The sequence below is a fragment of the Hyla sarda genome, chromosome 11 (assembly GCF_029499605.1).
Source record: "Hyla sarda isolate aHylSar1 chromosome 11, aHylSar1.hap1, whole genome shotgun sequence".
In the NCBI taxonomy this organism is placed as follows: domain Eukaryota; kingdom Metazoa; phylum Chordata; class Amphibia; order Anura; family Hylidae; genus Hyla; species Hyla sarda.
The window spans coordinates 52509570-52529375 of NC_079199.1; the positions used below are offsets into that span (position 1 = coordinate 52509570).

General features: G+C 42.3%; 1 long non-coding RNA gene across 1 annotated transcript in view; it reads left to right on the forward strand.

Annotated features, from left to right (window-relative positions):
- The window catches only part of LOC130295163 (uncharacterized), a 45264-nt gene extending 39853 nt beyond the window's left edge, over window positions 1-5411 (forward strand). Inside the window, exons 5-6 of the long non-coding RNA XR_008848715.1 lie at window positions 4828-4966; window positions 5106-5411. This is a non-coding gene — a long non-coding RNA (uncharacterized LOC130295163). The remainder of the gene's footprint in view (window positions 1-4827; window positions 4967-5105) is intronic.
- Window positions 5412-19806: the final 14395 nt, after the last annotated feature.

Genomic DNA, 19806 nt, shown 5'->3' on the forward strand with positions numbered 1-19806 from the left:
CTCTCCTGATATAACGCTTGGTTACACAGTAACCCCGTGTCATATCACGGCGGGCCCGGCGTCATAGTGAAGCCAGGACCCGCCTCTAATAGCGCGCAGCGCCGATCGCGGCGCCGCGCGCTATTAACCCTTTAGCCGCGCGCTCAGAGCTGAGCCGCGCGGCTAAAAGTGAAACCGAAAGTGGCCGGCTAGCTCAGTCTGGCTTTTCGGGATAGCCGTGGCTAATCGCGGCATCCCGAACAGCTGACAGGACAGCGGGAGGGCCCCTACCTGCCTCCTCGCTGTCCGATCGCCGAATGACTGCTCAGTGCCTGAGATCCAGGCCTGAGCAGTCATGCGGCAGAATCGTTGATCACTGGTTTCTTATGAGAAACCAGTGATCAGCATAGAAGATCAGTGTGTGCAGTGTTATGGGACCTATAACACTGCAAAAAAAAAGTGAACAAAAAAAAGTGAATAAAGATCATTTAACTCCTCCCCTATTAAAAGTTTGAATCACCCCCCTTTTCCAATTAAAAAAAAAACACAGTGTAAATAAAAATATACATATATGGTATCACCGCATGCGGAAATGTCCAAATTATAAAAATATATCATTAATTAAACCGCTCGGTCAATGGCGTGCGCGCAAAAAATTTCCAAAGTCCAAAATAGTGCATTTTTGGTCACTTTTTATATCATTTAAAAATGAATAAAAAGCGATCAATAAGTCCTATCAATGCAAAAAATGAGCCCTCATACCGCCCCATACACGGAAAAATAAAAAAGTTATAGGGGTCAGAAGATGACAATTTTAAACGTATTAATTTTCCTGCATGTAGTTATGATTTTTTCCAGAAGTCCGACAAAATCAAACCTATATAAGTAGGGTATCATTTTAATCGTATGGACCTACAGAATAAAGATAAGGTGTCATTTTTACCCAAAAATGTACTACGTAGAAATGGAAGCCCCCAAAAGTTACAAAATGGCGTTTTTTTTTTCAAATTTGTCGCACAATGATTTTTTTTTCCGTTTCACCGTAGATTTTTGGCAAAATGACTGACGTCATTACAGAGTAGAATTGGTGGCGCAAAAAATAAGCCATCATATGGATTTTTAGGTGCAAAATTGAAAGAGTTATGATTTTTTAAAGGCAAGGAGCAAAAAACGAAAATGCAAAAACGGAAAAAACCCCGGTCCCTAAGGGGTTAAACATAGACTCCAACAAATCTTATTGATCAGGTAACTTTATAACACTTATACCCAGTCACCAAACCAGAATGGACCAGCTTGAGTGCCTTTAAAAAGCAGAGAGGGAGCATGCGTACACTCTAAAATGGCAACAGGAGTGAAGAGGAGCATGGACCACAGCACATGATCCAAAGGTAACCCAAGCATGAGAGATGCCACCACATTACAGGAACTTTGAGCAATAATCAAGTTAGGTATAGTATAGATGAATTGCAATACCACACACAACCATGGACAGGAGTGGTGCTGTTTATGGAAGGTGGCAGCCATGTTTTTATCATCCTATACAAGCCTTTCAATACCTGTTTTATCCTGCCATGAACTTGTACTACTTTGGTCCTGTAAGTACTCCACCATCTTCATCACTGTCTTAGGATGCTGATGTGCTAGCAATGTTATCGCTCCAAGTGGAGGCAGTGTAAACTGTTTGTTGCCCTTCTCCTGTGTTATCATCGATGTTCAGCTTGCTTCACACAGCTCTGAGTACAGATTAATTTCTTCTACAAATACAATTAACAAAATATATGTGATCCCTTTATCTTGTCTCTTTAAACAAGAATTGACATTAGAGTCTGACCCAGGAGAGAATTAACATCTTGGTTAATTCCCTACTGGGAAGAAGCTCCCATCCTGCTGAGACGTTGGGACATCTTCAGCTGCGTTATCTCCTCCAAGTGTCTAAAATAAAGTGAAACATTAACTTCCAGCGTAGCTATTAGACCAGATAAAGCTGTTTTATTTCTTGTTTCGCCTGAAAGTGATCCCTGCGCATTAATGCAAGTCTCTCAATAAATATGTTATCTCTGAGCCTCAGGAGTCTCCATCACTGATAAACAGACAGCCATTACTTCAAGGAATCACTGTCCCAGCAGATGCTCTTTAAAGGCTCAGGAGGACCTGAAAAGACTCCAGTGGTGAACCCGTTCTGCTCCATCTTTATAAACTTACTGCTCACACAATGCAGAGGAGCAGTCATGAGTCGTGTCCAATACGCTGCACTGAAAATAATTGAGTTCATGTGAGTCAATGTACTTATACTATAAGCCAAAGTGGGGGTGTCTGGGGAAAGCATCTTAAGTTAGTTCTAGAAAGCAAACGATTTTTCACACCGTACACAATGACTGTCTCTAAACATCGCAAAATCATTTAAATCGTTGATAATAATCATCATAAACACAAAGACCACCCAAAATGTAATTGATGGTCTAGAAGGGTGGTCCTCTCAAAGAAGATGGCAAGTATACAGTACATACTGTGGGCAGGGATGGAAAATCTAGTCAAGAGGTTCTTTTGAAAGGGGTTTCACTGTACAGTATATGGGAAACCTATGGCATTATTTGTTATATGGGGATATTTTTTTAGGAATACTATTCTTTAATTTGGAAGTTTTTAGGTAGCGCTGTTGTCTGAATATTGTATGGTGTTGTCAAGGCCTTCGATAGAACAGTTATATGTTACTGTTATTTTAAGAAAAAATTTTTTGGCATGTCATAGAGATATATGAAACGTTTTGATCTGTTGGGGTTAGGGTGCTGAGACCCCCACCCATCTCTAGACCGAGCAGGGAGAAGTATTCAGCTAAGTGTCTCTTCCCATGAGGCAGTGCTGACTCCAGGAGACAAATACTATATAAAGTCTATGGAACCCACCTCCTGCAGAGGAGAGAAATCAGTGAGGGTCTCCGCACCCAGACCAATAAAAAATGTTAAACAAAATGGTAGGGTAGGGTAACTCACCGGATTAGGTTGTGCAGCTGTAAGCACAACACACATTAGGGCTTCTAGACAAAGGACCCTATCTGGCCTGCTGTTCCTTCTAACGTTCACAACGTATACAAGCATACAAAATTCAAAACCATTCTCTCCTCCAAGGAATGCCACAATCCAATATATCTACTATATATGACAGGTTGTTATAAAGTAATGTTATTTCATTTCTATATGGAGCTATAATTTGGGCACCGCATGGTGCTATTTGTTCACGGCAGAGTACTGTTATACAAATATATTATTAGGTACTATTTATAGCTAATATATTGGCATTATATACCACTTAGGGTATAATTAATATTGTTTAGGTGGCATACTATGTTATAGTGATATTATTAGGTACTATATGGCACCATTATTTCGGCACTGTAGAACACTTAACATAATATGGTACCCAAATAATATCACCCTATCAATGTGATATCAATTAAATGCATATATAATAGCACTATGGAGTTATTTGAGCACTGTTTAGAATTGTTTAGTGTTATTGACTACGCAGAATATAGCCCAGTTATGTGGACAATGTATGACTTTTTAAGATGGAATGTGCTCATTTTTGCAATCATATGGAATATTGTTGATTTATAATAGTTATATCCTTTCAGTTGTCTTTTATTTTGAGCCTGGTAGATATACAGTACAGATGTACAGTATACGTGTAGAGGGTTCTTATGTAGTTCAATGGTAGTTATATCTAATGTACATAACTAGGAATCCAGTGTATGAAGGATTGTTATACAATACATGATTAAAATAAAAGGGTCTACGTTTTATTAGAACCTGCACCTCTTTTGTCCATACCTGGGGTTGCAACTCTAGTGAACTGTAATACCAAACACAGCCTATGTTCAAGAGTGGCGCTTTTTCTTGAGAGGGAAAAAATTACTCTTTCCATTCATCTACAATTAATTTTGACTCTACTGCAAAAATGCTCATAGTGTTCTATTAATTTGTAACTGGAAGTACAATTTCCCTTGCCAATGCTGACCAATAGCAAAAAAAAAAACTCAACTGGTTTGTATGATGATTCTGATATGTGTCCTATCATAAAAAAGACCTGACAATCCAAAGCAACAGCTTGCCCTTAAGTAAATGGGCTCACGTTTTCAATGTCACATCTCTTAACCCGCCACGGTAATTCTGACATATTCAATTTAGAATGTCAAAAGTCGTATTTTCTTTGCAGATCAATTTTAGTGCATGGTTTTGTGGCCCTTTAAATCATGTAAACAACCATCTGCTTAGTTAAGGACTTAATCAGGTGCTAACACCATTAATCCTGCATGCAATATATTGTTCTTATGGACGTGTGATATCATTAGCTGCTTAGATCATTATTTATTATATTTAATTTTTTTGCCATTTCAAAAATTTTGGAGAAATTTAAAGGGACATGAATGACATTAATGCATTAAACAACAGTATTAATGCCCCCTGGGGAAATCTGGTCTGTAATCCATGAAATGTGTTACCCCAACCAATCATTAAGGTATTATGTTATTAATTGATAAAATAACGGCTAGTCAATCAGCTTAATTCTGACCTAATCAAATTTTAACTTGTGCCGAATAGACCGGGAATTAAATTTAAGGCTGTGTAAAGTCTGGAATAACTTAATAGAGAGGTTTTGACTTGGTGAATTCACACTCATTTAAGTGTAAAATCCACGTGGAGGAGCCCTTGGGACCCAAAGGAGGACAAACCATTGATGACTTCTAAAAACCAATAAAGGAAAGTGTAAGGATTGTGTTTTTTAAGAGGCACCAGGCCACACGAAGGATAATTAGAGTCTGTTGTAAAGATGATTTATCATGTCCATCAGGGCGCATGAAAAGACGAGGTCACCCATGGAGGCTGATGAAATTCCAAGTACTGACTCCCAATGGACTCTTCACATCTGCCGCCCTCGGAGACGAGGACATAGCCTCCAGCAATCTTCTCAAGGCCATGGCAATATATAGGTATTTTTGGCAGTTTTAACATTTTATTTGTGTATTGGATCTGACAAGCATTAAGGACCTTTAAATAAAGTTGTAATGGAGGCCATTTTTAAAGTCACACGTTAACAAATTTTTATTTATTTTTTTACATTTGCATAAGATCCATTTTGTCATGAATTATGCATTAGGTCTCAGCTTTGCTTTGGATGAAGAAAGTGTGAAAATTGTCTTTTTAGCTGAACAGTTTGACCATTCAATGAGGCCTGCAGGCATGAATGAAGAGCGGACTGGAGAGGTGTGCATCGACGCGGACAAATAAAATAAAAAAATAATATTTCACGCCTGATTACCTTTTGCGGCAACTCCTTAAAGCGCTGGAAATTAGGAACCCTTGAAAGAACTCTGATTGGGAAGATGAATGGCTTTACGGCGACGCGTATCTGCTGTACATCCATCATGTGTACAGTGTTTGCTTTACATGATAAATGAAAAACAAGATTCTGAAAATCAATTATTACATAAAAGCTCTGACATGGAGCATCCTGTCATACACATAAATAATGGACCCGTCCTTTTCCCAAACACCTATTGGAAATTATGTATCAGCTGTAGATATTCTATACATAAGAGAAGGATTAAAGTAAACAGCAGAGGGGCCCTACGATAGAACAATATATAGGCCCGTTGCTCTGCAGTAGCCCCTCCCCCTCTAACTTATTAGGCCCTGTACAGGTGGAGATTTCTCCATGCAGATTCGGCAATATAATCCATATGAAATCTATATTCCATTAACTTCAGTTGTAATGTAAGATGGCATGGATTTTATCCAACTTGGAATATACTTTGGGTAGCCTGGACCTGCATAGAAAACTGAAATCCACACAAACTTGGCCATGCATATTAGGTATGCCAGCCAAGCCCACCAATTTTGTCAGGACCTGGCGAACAATGAAATTGTTTATAGGGGCTTCCCAACTTTTCCTAATGGAAAGAATGACCAGGCATGTTGGCATCCACCTGTTTGATCCTTTTGTTCTCAGAGAGATGAGCCACCACTGGAGGAATCTAACAGTGTCTTTCTTTACTAAGAATACATGCATGCTCAGTTAAGCTGAGTGTTCATGGGAGAGCATGAGATGTTGTCCAACAGCTCTCTTTTATGTATGGCGCACATCATCTTGTCTTGCTGACAATCCGCCTCGCACAATAGGACGGCCGAGAGGCTGGAGCCGCGCTCCGAGGTCTGAGCTCTATATCGCATGCATCTCCTTGGATCGGGTGAGCAGTGCTCTGCACCACAGTGCTATTCTGGTAACTTATTCCTATTGACTGTGTTATTTGGCCATTTCATACTATCAAAAGTGGTTTACAGCATATGGACACTTTATTATAATGCCATGTGGACACTTTACTCTGATATTACCATTAAGGAAACAGTATTGAGGTGGTCACATTCCATTTTATTTTATTTTTATTTGTGCTATTGATTTTTTGAGTCTGCCACAAGGGCCCTGCGACAGTTCTCATTAGTGTTGCTCGCGAATATTCGCAATGCGAATTTTATTTGCGAATATCGCATATTCGCGAATTCGCGAATATTCGCGAACATAGCACAATATATTCGTAATTACGAATATTGTTTTTTTTGTTTTTTTTTCCACAGTACATATCACAGTGATCATCCCTCTCTGCTTCCAGCTTGTGCGGTCTAAAGAAGGCTCTAATACTACTGTGTGAGACTGGCGTACGAATTTTCGCATATGGGAAAATTTGCATATACTAATTTTCACATATCTGAATTTTCGCTTATGCAAATTTTCGCATATGCTAATTTCCGTACATTCGAATTTTCGTTTATGCTAACTTTTGCATATAACGTGAATATTACGAATATGCGAATTTAGCAAATATATGACGAATATTCGTCCATATATTCGCGAAATATCGCAAATTCGAATATGGCCTATGCCGCTCAACACTAGTTCTCATAGGGCATATTATATATTATTTAAAAAATTTTTGTTATACATTTATTCTGATTATTCATATTGGACTACTCATTCTATCTACAATTTTTTCACCCTATATTCTCCCATCTCATATACCTTTGAGGCACTGGTTTAAATTATATATTTTTATATAATTTTATCTCTTCATATATTGTAGACATATTGGGTTTGTAGGTAACATCAGCTACCTTGGGTATATCTTTATCCACAGTAAGCTACAATATGTCACGCACCTGATAGCGGGCTGTCACGGAGCTGGTAGTGGATCCACTACCTGTGTGGCTGATGACTGGGACTGTATCGGGGAGCGGAGTCTAAGTTGCCGCAGGATGGATTTGCTGCAGCAGGCGACACCCAGGTCCCTTCCCCCGTCACGGCTTGACCACACAGGTAACTGGGCAAGGCGAGGTACAGGAGGATGAGACAGAGGCGTAGTCAATGCAGCAGAAGTTCAAGGCAGGCGGCAAAGGTTCGGTGTCAAAAAACGTAGCAGGAGGGTCTGGAAACATGGGTAGGCAAAAAAGGCTATGGGAACACTTCCTCTTAGGCAATGAGCACTGAAGATCCGGCAGGGGAGTGTGGGAGGTGCAACAACTTTATAATGTGCTGTTCAGGTGCATTACTAATTATGGGCGTACTGGCCCTTTATACTTATTTGTATAAGACAGGTAAGGAAAGGAGGGGTTGGTTGTAGAAGTCAGGGCAACTAGAGAGTATAAGACATTTTTCAAACAAACCCCTTTTGCTCCTCCAGTAAAACATCTTCATTGAGACAGGTGAACATTGGGACATTGAGTATAATGGTGGACATTGTAAGAGCTTAATGTCATGACATTACCCTACTGGAGAATGGTCTGTGTGTGTTTGTGGAGGGGGGGGGGGGGTTCTAGTTCATGTGCATAATACAGAGGATCTACACAGGATCAGATCAGGATGAGAAGGACTCTTAAACGGGTACTCCGGTGGTAAACTTTTTTTTTTTTTTTTTAAATCAACTGGTGCCAGAATGTTAAACAGATTTGTAAATCACTTCTATTAAAAAAATCTTAATCCTTCCAGAACTTTTTAGGGGCTGTATACTAAAGAGAAATCCCAAAAAGAAATGCATTTCCTCTGCTGTCATGACCACAGTGCTCTCTGCTGACCTCTGCTGTCCATTTTAGGAACTGTCCAGAGCAGCATATGTTTGCTATGGGGATTTTCTCCTGCTCTGGACAGTTCATGAAATGGACAGCAGAGGTCAGCAGAGAGCACTGTGGTCATAACATCAGAGAAAATGCATTTCTTTTTTTGATTTCTCCTTAGTATACAGCTCCTAAAAAGTACTGGAAGGATTAAGATTTTTTAATAGAAGTGATTTACAAATCTGTTTAACTTTCTGGCACCAGTTGATTTAAAAAAAAAAAAAGTTTACCACCGGAGTACCCCTTTAAGAGTCCTTCTCATCCTGATCTGATCCTGTGTAGATCCTCTGTATTATGCACATGAACTAACCCCCCCCCCCCCCTCCACAAACACACACAGACCATTCTCCAGTAGGGTTATGTCATGACATTAAGCTCTTACAATGTCCACCATTATACTCAATGTCCCAATGTTCACCTGTCTCAATGAAGATGTTTTACTGGAGGAGCAAAAGGGGTTTGTTTGAAAAATGTCTTATACTCTCTAGTTGTCCTGACTTCTACAACCAACCCCTCCTTTCCTTACCTGTCTTATACAAATAAGTACATTATATTATGCCTTTATTAAATGCATGAGCCGAATTTTATTGGTATCTTCCTTGCAAGAAGTAAAACTCTATTATCTGTGGCAGGAGAGGAGAATGGAACAGATGGAAATGGGAACAAAGGACATTATTACAATAGGCTCTTCAGCATTTAATATTTTATAGAGGAAAGTGCATACATCCATTTATGACATGTTAACTGATGAAACTATTTTGCTAATTTAAAGCAAATATATCTATAGTAATAAAAAAAAAATCTATCAATTCTCTTAAGTTTTTTAACCAACCCAAAATGTTTACACTGCAGCAGAAACCCAACTGGGGGAAAATTTAGAATTTCAAAATTTCCCCCAGCCACCTGGTAAATAACATATGGTGTAAAATTCCTTTAATCTGACATTCAAGCATCTTAAAGGAACAGTCTAGGAAAACAGATACTGTGTTCTGCCTGGAGCAGGTTCTGCAGGGGCGGAGCCTGTGTCTTTGATGTTGAATCGTGTGTTTGATGAGTCATGCTCTCCCTATAAGCACTGAACTAGAGATCGCACAGTGTACTGCATTTTTTGAAATGGAGTGTAATATGTGCTGGATCCTGAAATATTTAGTTATCAAATGGTTAAAGAAAACTATATATATAAAAAGAGAAAGCCTGACTCACTGACTCATCAACACCCAGCCTAAACCCTTGCACATAGAAAGCTGAATTTTTTCACAGGTGTTGTTTTTAAGATGTAGACGAGGAATAAGAAAGGATTTTTCGAAATTTGACCCTTAAGGGGGTGAAAAAGGGGTTGAAAGTTTGTATCGAAGTCCGTCATTTTTGAACCTAGAAGCTGTATGTGTGTATGTGTGTATGTATGTGTATGTATGTATGTGTGTATGTTCCAGCATCATGTCCAAACGGCTAAAGATATTAACCTGAAACTTGGCACACATGTTACTTATATGTCAACAACAAACATAGGATAGGTAATTTAACCCTTACCCACCCCCATTTGCCAGGGTCAGGGTTTTTGTTTAAAGTCCCATACAAATCAATGGGAAATGTATGTTCCCACATAACTTCTGTATGGCTGGAGATATTTCAATACCTGGTACACATATTACGGGTCGGGATATGAGGTCGGAATAGGAGGTCGAGATAGGAGGTCGGGATAGGAGGTCGAGATAGGAGGTCGAGATAGGAGGACGGGAAAGGAAGATGGGATAGGAGGTCAAGATAGGAGGTCGGGATAGGAGGTCGAGATAGGAGGTCAAGATAGGAGGACGGGAAAGGAAGATGGCATAGGAGGTCAAGATAGGAGGTCGGGATAGGAGGTCGAGATAGGAGGACGGGATATCAGGACGTATAGGAGGTCGGGATAGGTGGTAAGGATAAGAGGTCGGGATAGGAGGTTGAGATAGGAGGTAGAAACAGGAGAACGGGAAAGGAGGACGGGATAGGAGGTCAGGATAGGAGGATGGGATAGGAGGTCGAGATAGGAGGTCAAGATATGAGGACTGGATATGAGGACTGGATATGAGTACTGGATAGGAGGTTGGGATAGGAGGTTAGGATAGGAGGTGGAGATAGGAGGTCGAGATAGGAGAACAGGATAGGAGGACAGGTTAGGAGGTCGGGATAGGAGGTCGGGATAGGAGGTCGAGATAGTAGGATGGGATAGGAGGATGGTATAGGAGGTCGAGATAGGAGGTCGAGATAGGAGGACGGGAAAGGAAGATGGGATAGGAGGTCAAGATAGGAGGTCGAGATAGGAGGTCGAGATAGGAGGACGGGATATCAGGACGGTATAGGAGGTCGGGATAGGTGGTAAGGATAAGAGGTTGGGATAGGAGGTTGAGATAGGAGGTAGAAACAGGAGAACGGGAAAGGAGGACGGGATAGGAGGTCAGGATAGGAGGATGGGATAGGAGGTCGAGATAGGAGGTCAAGATATGAGGACTGGATATGAGGACTGGATATGAGTACTGGATAGGAGGTTGGGATAGGAGGTGGAGATAGGAGGTCGAGATAGGAGGTCAAGATAGGAGGACAGGTTAGGAGGTTGGGATAGGAGGTCGAGATAGTAGGATGGGATAGGAGGATGGTATAGTAGGATGGCATAGGAGGTCGAAATAGGAGAACGGGAAAGGAGGACAGGATAGGAGGTCGGGATAGGAGGATGAGAAAGGAGGTCGAGATAGGAGGACAGGATAGGAGGTGGGGATAGGAGGTCGAGATAGGAGGATGGGATAGGAGGATGGGATAGGAGGATGGGATATGAGGTCGAGATATGGGGTTGGCATATGACAACAATATATTAGGATGGAATATGAAGTCAAAAGTTTCCTCCTTTGTTGATTTTCCTTCCCAACAAGGATTAGGAAGGAAAAACCGTGCAACGCCGGGTACTCAGCTAGTATATATATAATTTGCAATGAAACCCGAAATAGCATGCAGCCATAAAACGTGATACAACTGCTCTTATAGTCAGTCTTCTGGACTAATCTTGTGAAATTCTATATTCACCACTTCATACTAAAGTACTGAACAATCAGAATGTCTATAAAAATGTCACTCTTTTTCTGCTACTCTTCTTATTTAAGGTCACATGACATTATAGAAGTAATGTGTGTTTCTCTTAATAGGTTTGCCCCATATGTAAATACTCCAATGCTTTAGTTGTGTAATTCCAGTAAGTTGTCGCACAGACTATGAACATTTATAAAGGGCCCTTGGCATTGCTGAGTGAGTGAGTCTGGTCTTCCATTGCAGTTCATGCCTCGCTCAGCATACATAAGCGTGTCGCAGTGTGAAGGTCAGCAGAAGAGTGAGTGACATCTATTGATAGGAGACGGCTTCTTCCAATACTCTGCTCAGTTGCCTGTGTCTGGAAGGCGTGGGGGGCACTCTCTTCAAGCCTTTTAATTTCCTCACTAATTTGCAAGTCATAAAATGAGGCCAAATGTAATCCATGATTTTCCATTTAATTTCATGTCGCTTAATCGGTCCACTTTAACCCTTTCATCCAAAACTGCGGCAGAATGGGAGTGCATTCACAGACTCCAAAAATGACTGTTTTTAGGGCTCAAAAACTAATACATTTTTCGAATGTTTTTTGACACTGTTTCAAACTGATTTTTGCAGCCATTTTTTGACACATTTGTTGGTGTTATTTGGGCTACAGCAAAAGCTATAGTCAAAAAAAATGTCTATTTTAATTCGGTCCATATGTTGGCTGTTAATGGAGATAAAAAAAAGAATTATGCACTAAATTTTACGGCCATTCACTTAAACTTAATAGTACAAAATACAGTGGATATATAATTCCCATTAAAATTTGCACCCCTGTGGTGTCAAAAAACAGCACTCTATTCAATGCCAGGTACAGTAACTGTCGGTCAATCCCTAGCTTTCAGTAACTGTCAGTAAATAAAATGGGCAGAATGTAGTCATAAATGTGTTCTGTCTATTTCCCCAAATTATTCTTTTTGTGCGGGACTTTAAGGGGGTGGTCTGTCCTGCAAAAACACAATATATGTCCAGAAAATGACAGGAAGTAGTCACAATGGAGAAGATTCATCAAGACCTGTGTAGAGGAAAAGTTGCTGAGTTGCCCATAGCAACCAATCAGGTCGCTTCTTTTATTTTTCAAAGGCCTTTTCAAAAATGAAAGAAGCAATCTAATTGGTTGCTTTGAGCAACTGGTCAACTTTTCCTCAGCACTGGTCTTGATGAATCTCCCCCAATATGACTATCCATATAAGTTCTGCCCATATAAGTCATTGGGCCTGTCGCCAACACAACAGGCTATAGGTTGCCATCCCTTTTTGACAGACTACCAATGTATAGCCCAATGTGGGGCAGAAGACAAGATGTTAACCTAGGCTGAGCTTGATAAGGCTGCACAAAAGGGACATTCTTGTAGAGGATATGAAATAGATTAACAAGCGACTATGGGCTGCATCTTGCATTGCCTTTCAAATTCAATAGGGTTGGGTTCAGGGCCGGCCTTTGGGGTGTGTGAGCTGTGCGGCCGCACAATGCACAATAGCAACAGGGGCGCCGGGCGGCCGACACAGCTCGCAGTGTAACAGGCCGGCCGAAGATGGGGAGAAGTGAGCTGCAGGCTGCAGCTGCTTTGAAGGAGGAAGCAAGGTCCGGAGCGTGGAGGAGGAGCTTGGGGGCATGGGCAGCATCCAAGTGTGCAGTGTGAAGGCGGTGGCCGGTGCTCTTCAAGCTGATTCCAGGGAGCAGCGCAGCAGCCTTCAAAAGTAAGTACCTGGCTGTTCTAAATAATTGCTTTATTTTGTGCTTTTTTTAATTTATTTATTTCTTAACTAGGATATGTGAAGGGGGCAGGGTCCGTCGGTCTAATTATGGAATAAAGAGAGAGGGTCTGATTAATGGGGACAGAGAAGTGGACTGGTGAAGGGGGGGGAGGGGGGTCTGAGTCTGATTAAGGGGGACTGGTGAAAGGGGGAGGGTCTGATTAAGGGGTGAAGGGGGGAGATGGTCTGATTATGAGTGACAGGAGACTGAGTAATAAGAACATGGGACTGCTTAAGGAGGACTGGTGAAGAGGGCCTGATTAAGAGGGTCTGCATCTGATCAAGGGGGGCAGGGGACTGGTGAAGGGGGACATGGGACTGATTAAGGGGGCAGGGGATTGCTTAAGGGGGACAGGGGACTGATTAAGGGGGGCATGGGACTGATTAAGGGGGCAGGGGACTGCTTAAGGGGGACAGGGGACTGATTAAGGGGGGCATGGGACTGATTAAGGGGGCAGGGGACTGCTTAAGGGGGACAGGGGACTGATCAAGGGGGACATGGGACTGATTAAGGGGGCAGGGGACTGATTAAGGGGGACAGGGGACTGATTAAGGGGGCAGGGGACTGATTAAGGGGGACAGGGGACTGGTGAAGGGGGGGCAGGGGACTGATTAAGGGGAGGCAAGTGTTTTATTGAACGGGTGGCCAAGGGTTTTGGTGATGGGAATGAAGGTGGCATATTGTGTGCTTCAAATTGTCTAGAGGGTGCCAAACAAAAACATTGGTTGAAGAAATGTGGGAGAGTCTATGCATGCTTAGTGTTGTAAAATAGTTAGATATCGTGTTGTGACAACATAGCTCTTGTTTCTACAATACATAAACTTATGTATAACTTATGTATACATTGATATACATGATTACCAGTCAATCCAGTTATTTATTATTGTACTTGTTTGCACTTGCACTTAAATTGTCTGTAATTTAAAAAATATATTTGTTAGAGAAATTTTTTCCTCTTTGTGTATGTTTATGGGGTAATAGGGGGGGAAGGGGGAGGCGCCACAAGGTTTGCTCGCAAAGGGCGCCTGAACACCTATGGCCGGCCCTGGTTGGGTTGCAATACCAGACACAGGCCCTGGCTTTGTCACATCTATATTGTCACACAGAGTGATGTTCTTTGTCACATCTATATTGTTATACTGCACCCACACTGGCGCTGGAATAGAGAGACAGGGCTAAAGAAGAATGGCTGCAGCTTGAAATGCAATGTTAACTGGGTTATCTAGAAAAAGGAAAGCAGGGCTTATGTCTTCAAAAAATGGCACCACTCCTGTCCTCAGGTTGTGTGTTGTGTTACAACTTGACTCCATTCACTTTAATGGAATTTAGCTGCAATACCCCACACAACCTGAGAACAACCTGGTGCTGTTTTTGAAATACATTTTCTAATCCTGGATAACCCCTTTAATTGTCAGCTATTGAAGGTGGAGGCATCTGGTTGGACCATGTTTAGGTTTATTTTACTCTGGGCTCCATTGATTGAGCATAGACAAGATTCCCCCCCCCCCCCCCCCCCCCGTCCTTTCATGTGTTAAATTTCTTTCATGTCGCTGTATCTATACATGACACAGTATAGCAGGTTCTGACAGTTACATCTAGACAACGCACCTCCCTACTGAAGGATCCTACAGAAGTGTCTATTGGAATTCTATCCATCTCCCTCCAACGTGTGCAGCAGAGGTGAATAATGGTATTTGTCGAAAAACTCAACATTTCCAGATTGCAGCTCTATAAACAAGGCAAGCCGCTCTGCATATTTCTCCTCTTATGCCTTCACTATTGTTGCCTTCCATTCAGAAATGTCTCATGGGCTTTTGCTAGGCATGTACTTTCGTAGCCTAACCAAGACAACACCCCTTGTAGTACACAGCTTTTTTTCATGTCTCTAGCTACTGTTTTTGGCTCACAAATCCCTCTGATCTGCTGCTTACACATTCAAAAATTCACTGCTTAGCATGTCTAAGCCACGCACTGCGCCTACCCTCACTCACCATGCATTCACTTCCTCCCTGAGTCTGTTGTGCTGTGTCTCTTCATCCAGTCACCACAGGCTGCTCTGTAACCCCCTCCTCTGTTTTCAAACTGGAGTCTGATAGACAGGACTCACTTTCTGGACTTTGTCCCTGCCTGTGCTTTAGCCAGACAGGATTATGTTCTAGATGGTAGGGGAACCCCGTAGTGATCTTTTTCATAAGCCATGATTTCTAATGAAGTGTATTAGAAAGGTTAATGTTTTGCCAAGATGGACAGCATATTAAAGGTTTTTGATTCTGACAGTGCCATGTACTATAGTGGCGTCATTTCTTTGAGAAAGCATCCATGTTGTTTTTTAACTTCATGCACACCCCCCCCCCTCCCCCCCAATAATGTACACTGCAATTCACAGTATGAACTGCAGCACACATTTCCAGATAAACCAATAAACCAATGGGGAAAACATTGAATGCATTTTAACTTCTAATTAGGTGCACCAAAATGGGTGTCCAAAACTCTCTATGTTTGTTCTTGATGAGCCAAGCGGCCAGAGGTGTACCCCATCAGCTTTCTTCCCTTTCACAATTAGGAAAAAATGACCAAGCTGCATGTACATGTGTACGAGGGGATTGGAACAGAGAATTGTCAGCTGACTAATTGTTCTGCTAATTGTTCAGATAACTAAAATGTATGGCTACTTTAAAGAGGTTTTTACGATGATTAAACCTGTTTTTAGTCTGTCATGATTTCCTTCTGCTTCTGTTGTCTTCATTGCCCTGCTTCCTCTTTCTGCTATACACTCTTACTTGGAGTTTATTTAAAGGAATATTCCAACACTGGAAAACCTATCACTTATCCGAAGGATAGGGGGTAAGTTTCAGATTGCGGGGGGTCCGACCGCTGGCACCCCCCCTGCAATCTCCCTTACGGGGCCCTGGCAGTCTGCAGGAAGGGGGCAAGTCGACCACCGCACAAAGCAGCGGCTGACACACCCCTTCAATACAACTCTATGGGAGAGCCGGAGTGCGGCTTTTGGCAATCTCCAGCTCTGCCATAGCGCTGTATTAAGGGGGAGTGTCAGCCGCCGCTTCGTGCGGGGGTCGACACATGCTATCTGGCCGGAGAGCCGGGGGCCCGTATGGGAGATCGCGGGGGTTTCCCCTGCAATCTGAAACTGCACTCCACTGTGCTCTCTCCTGTCTGATAGCACTCCTCTGTGCTCTCTCCTGTCTGATAGCACTCCTCTGTGCTCTCTCCTGTCCGATAGCACTCCTCTGGGCTCTCTCCTGTCCGATAGCACTCCTTTGTGCTCTCTCCTGTCTGATAGCACTCCTCTGTGCTCTCTCCTGTCTGATAGTACTCCTCTGTGCTCTCTCCTGTCTGATAGCACTCTTCTGTGTTCTCTCCTGTCTGATAGCACTCCTCTGTGCTCTCTCCTGTCTGATAGTACTTCGTTGTGCTCTCTCCTGTCTTATAGGACTCCTCTGTGCTCTCTCCTGTCTGATAGCACTCCTCTGTGCTCTCTCCTGTCTGATTGGACTCCTCTGTGCTCTCACCTATCTGATAGTACTCCTCTGTGCTCTCTCCTGTCTGATAGGACTCCTCTGTGCTCTCTCCTGTCTGACAGCACTCCTCTGTGCTCCCTCCAGTCTGATAGCACTCCTTTGTGCTCTCTCCTGTCTGATTGGACTCCTCTGTGCTCTCTCCTATCTGATAGTACTTCTCTGTGTTCTCTCTTGTCTGATAGTACTCCTCTGTGTTCTCTCCTTTCTGATAGGACTCCTCTGTGCTCTCTCCTGTCTGATAGCACTCCTCTGTGCTCTCCTCTGTCTGATAATACTCCATGTCCATGCCTGTGCTTCAGCTTGGACAAAGCCATGATTTTATAAGCCATGATTTCTATAAAAAGAAAATGTAATTTTCTTATGAAGTACGGTATATTAGAAAGGTTAATGTTTTGCCAAGATGTACAACAAATAAAAAGTTTTTGTATCTGACAGTGCCCATTTAAGTTACACTTTTTTCAAAAAGTGATTGCCTTTATTAAAAAAAAAAAAAAAAAAAAAAAAAAAGACAACATTGTCCCCCTTTGGATAAACAGGAGAACATGAGATCATGGGTAGAGTTAGTGGTATTTTTGGTTTTCTACGTTCTCATAATTACTAACAACATTTTAGTGAATGTTCCTCATCCAATGATTTTTGATACCTTGGTCCAAGTGTTTGAAGGAAAAACAATGAAACTGTGGGCGTCAGCAGCTGCTAATTGTATGAGGATTATTACACCCCGCTGTATCTTGCAGATCTTATCCTTGTTATAAACAATCAATTATTCCATCAATTTAACTAAACAGGCATTTATGGCGAGAAATGAATCTCCTCTCTGCTGCTAGATTATACTTATCATATGCAGAAGAGGAGATTAAGAAATATCTATTTTACTTAATTGTTGATTGTGCATGATAATTAATCATTATTATAATCAGTACTACTAATAGTTGTTTTTCTGTTTTTTGTTAGTTTTTTTTATTTTACTTAATATTTAGAACTAAAATGGAGCATGTATATTATTTGCACCTTGCACACTTGTTATGAATAACGACCTTACTAAAATGACTATACTACAGCAATACTAACTAAATCCATGGCTGAGCTGGAAGCTGTGTGTGTTTTATACTAGTAATTTGTACATAGGACCGATCTGCATATATGAGCATTGATTTCTTCTTACACAACCCCGGGGCTAGAAAGATGTCACCAGAGGCAGGATTCTTCATCTGTAGTATAAAATCTGTAACCTGTAACTGTAACGATAACGCTGGCAGTCCCAGCATCATCGTCCCCCTGTTTTTATATGACACTGCACTATAGATATTAAAACTAGAGATCGACTGATGTTGAGTTTTTAGGGCCGATACCGATAACCTGTGAACTTTCAGGCCGATAGCCGATAACTTATACCGATATTCAGGCGGCGTCCTGATCTGTCATTGTGCGCTGCGCAATGACGAGTGGCGTTCTCAATGCGACGTCACCGTCAGTGGCCCGGCGCACACTGCCAGCTCAGGACGCCGCCAGAGCCAGAAGTAGCGCGGACCCCGGAAACAGGTAATTATACAACCGGGGATGGGGGAGGCAATAGGGCAGTGGCGGCGGCAGTCTCTGGCCAGAGGATAGGCAGGGGGAGGCAATTGGGCAGCATCGGTGGTTGGACTCAGGACCCCAGGACACTCAGGGGGAGAGAAGCGGGTGGCGGTGGTGGTCTCTGGCCCCGCAAAAGCCGCTGCAGTTCATTGATTTAAAGCGCCCGCATTATCGGCAGGTTAGATGCCAATACCGATAACTTACAAAATCATGAATATCGGCCGATAATATTAGCCAATACAATAATCGGTCGATCCCTAATTAAAACGCTCTGCAACGGAATCGGTGGGTGCTGCCTCATTTTCTGTTTGCATTATAGGACTGTGTACACACTATGCTCTTTGAAGCTGAGCCCCACGGAAGATCCCAAGACATTTGCTCCCTGGGACCCCCTGTCCGGCTGCTGGGACCCTCCGTGATCTCCAGCGCGGCACCCAGAAATCCACTGCACGGAGTGAACTCCGCTCTATGCCGGATGATGGGCGACCACAGCGTGACATCATGAACACGGAAGCTCCAAGCTTCCATGTTCCTTTGGATAAGGGATAAGATATCTCGGGCGAAGTATCCCTTTACGCTTTATGGATGTTGCAAAAAAAACAAAAACGAGACGGTGAATACCTTTTTCCCCCTGCTGTGCTGAGCATGGTCTCTCTGTGATTATCAAAAGCCACGCCAGCACCTCTGCACACAGGATCATCTCCAGTAACTCTGCATACTATCCAAGAAGTTTGCATTGTACCTTTTGGACCTGAGGAAGGCCCTTTGTATGTGCCGCAATGCGTTGTCCGCTTTTTTACAAAATAAACAAGTTTGTCCTGTGCTGGCCTTAGTCTCTCCGTTCTTTCACTTATGTGAGCAGCACCTCCTAAAGACCGTTTTTTGTAGCTCCTAGTTGCCTATCTATACTATGAGGGGAATTGATCAAGACCGACATTCATTCCCTGGTTTTCTTATATGCACTAGAGTAAAATTTCACAAGTTTATTAAAAGGTGAAAAAAGAACTGATGCCATAATGAAGCACTCACCCCCTATGTCCCATGTATTCTCTAATCAATTCTATTACACAAATAGCGCAATCTTTTTCACTGTAGCAGGAGAGCAGAACCGTCCCCATATTATCCTGCCCTTGCATAGGGGAGCACAGTCTGATGACAGATCCACTTTAAATTTTCTCTGTGCGAAAGCCAAAGATTGATGTCCGGAGCCTCTTGTATATAAACCATCACTGAGTATTCGGCGTGATGTTGTGTCCTGGACGTTTATGACACAATGATTGAGGATAAATGGAAGATGAAATATTACACAACTCAGGGGAGAAAATAAAACTAGAGAGAAAGAAAAAAAAGTTCTATGAATGCAGGTCCTGATAATCCCATCCATTCCACTTCTGGTGGCAGAGAGATTGCAATTCCCAGAGATGGATCTCACTATATGGTGACCTAAGGTCAGTAATGTTTAACATGATAGATTTGTGGGGAGCTGCGTCTGGTCCCTCGTAGGGGACAGTCCCTCATGTTTCCTAAGCACAATTCCATTTTAAGGCAGACGGTTCACGTCATGCGGCCCAGGTTCCCTTATATATGGATGCTGAATGTCTAGAACACATTTCCATTTATTTATATATGATGTATTTGCTCTTTAGCCTTTGAGATGTTTATACTTTTTGTATGACGATGGGGACAATTTGATA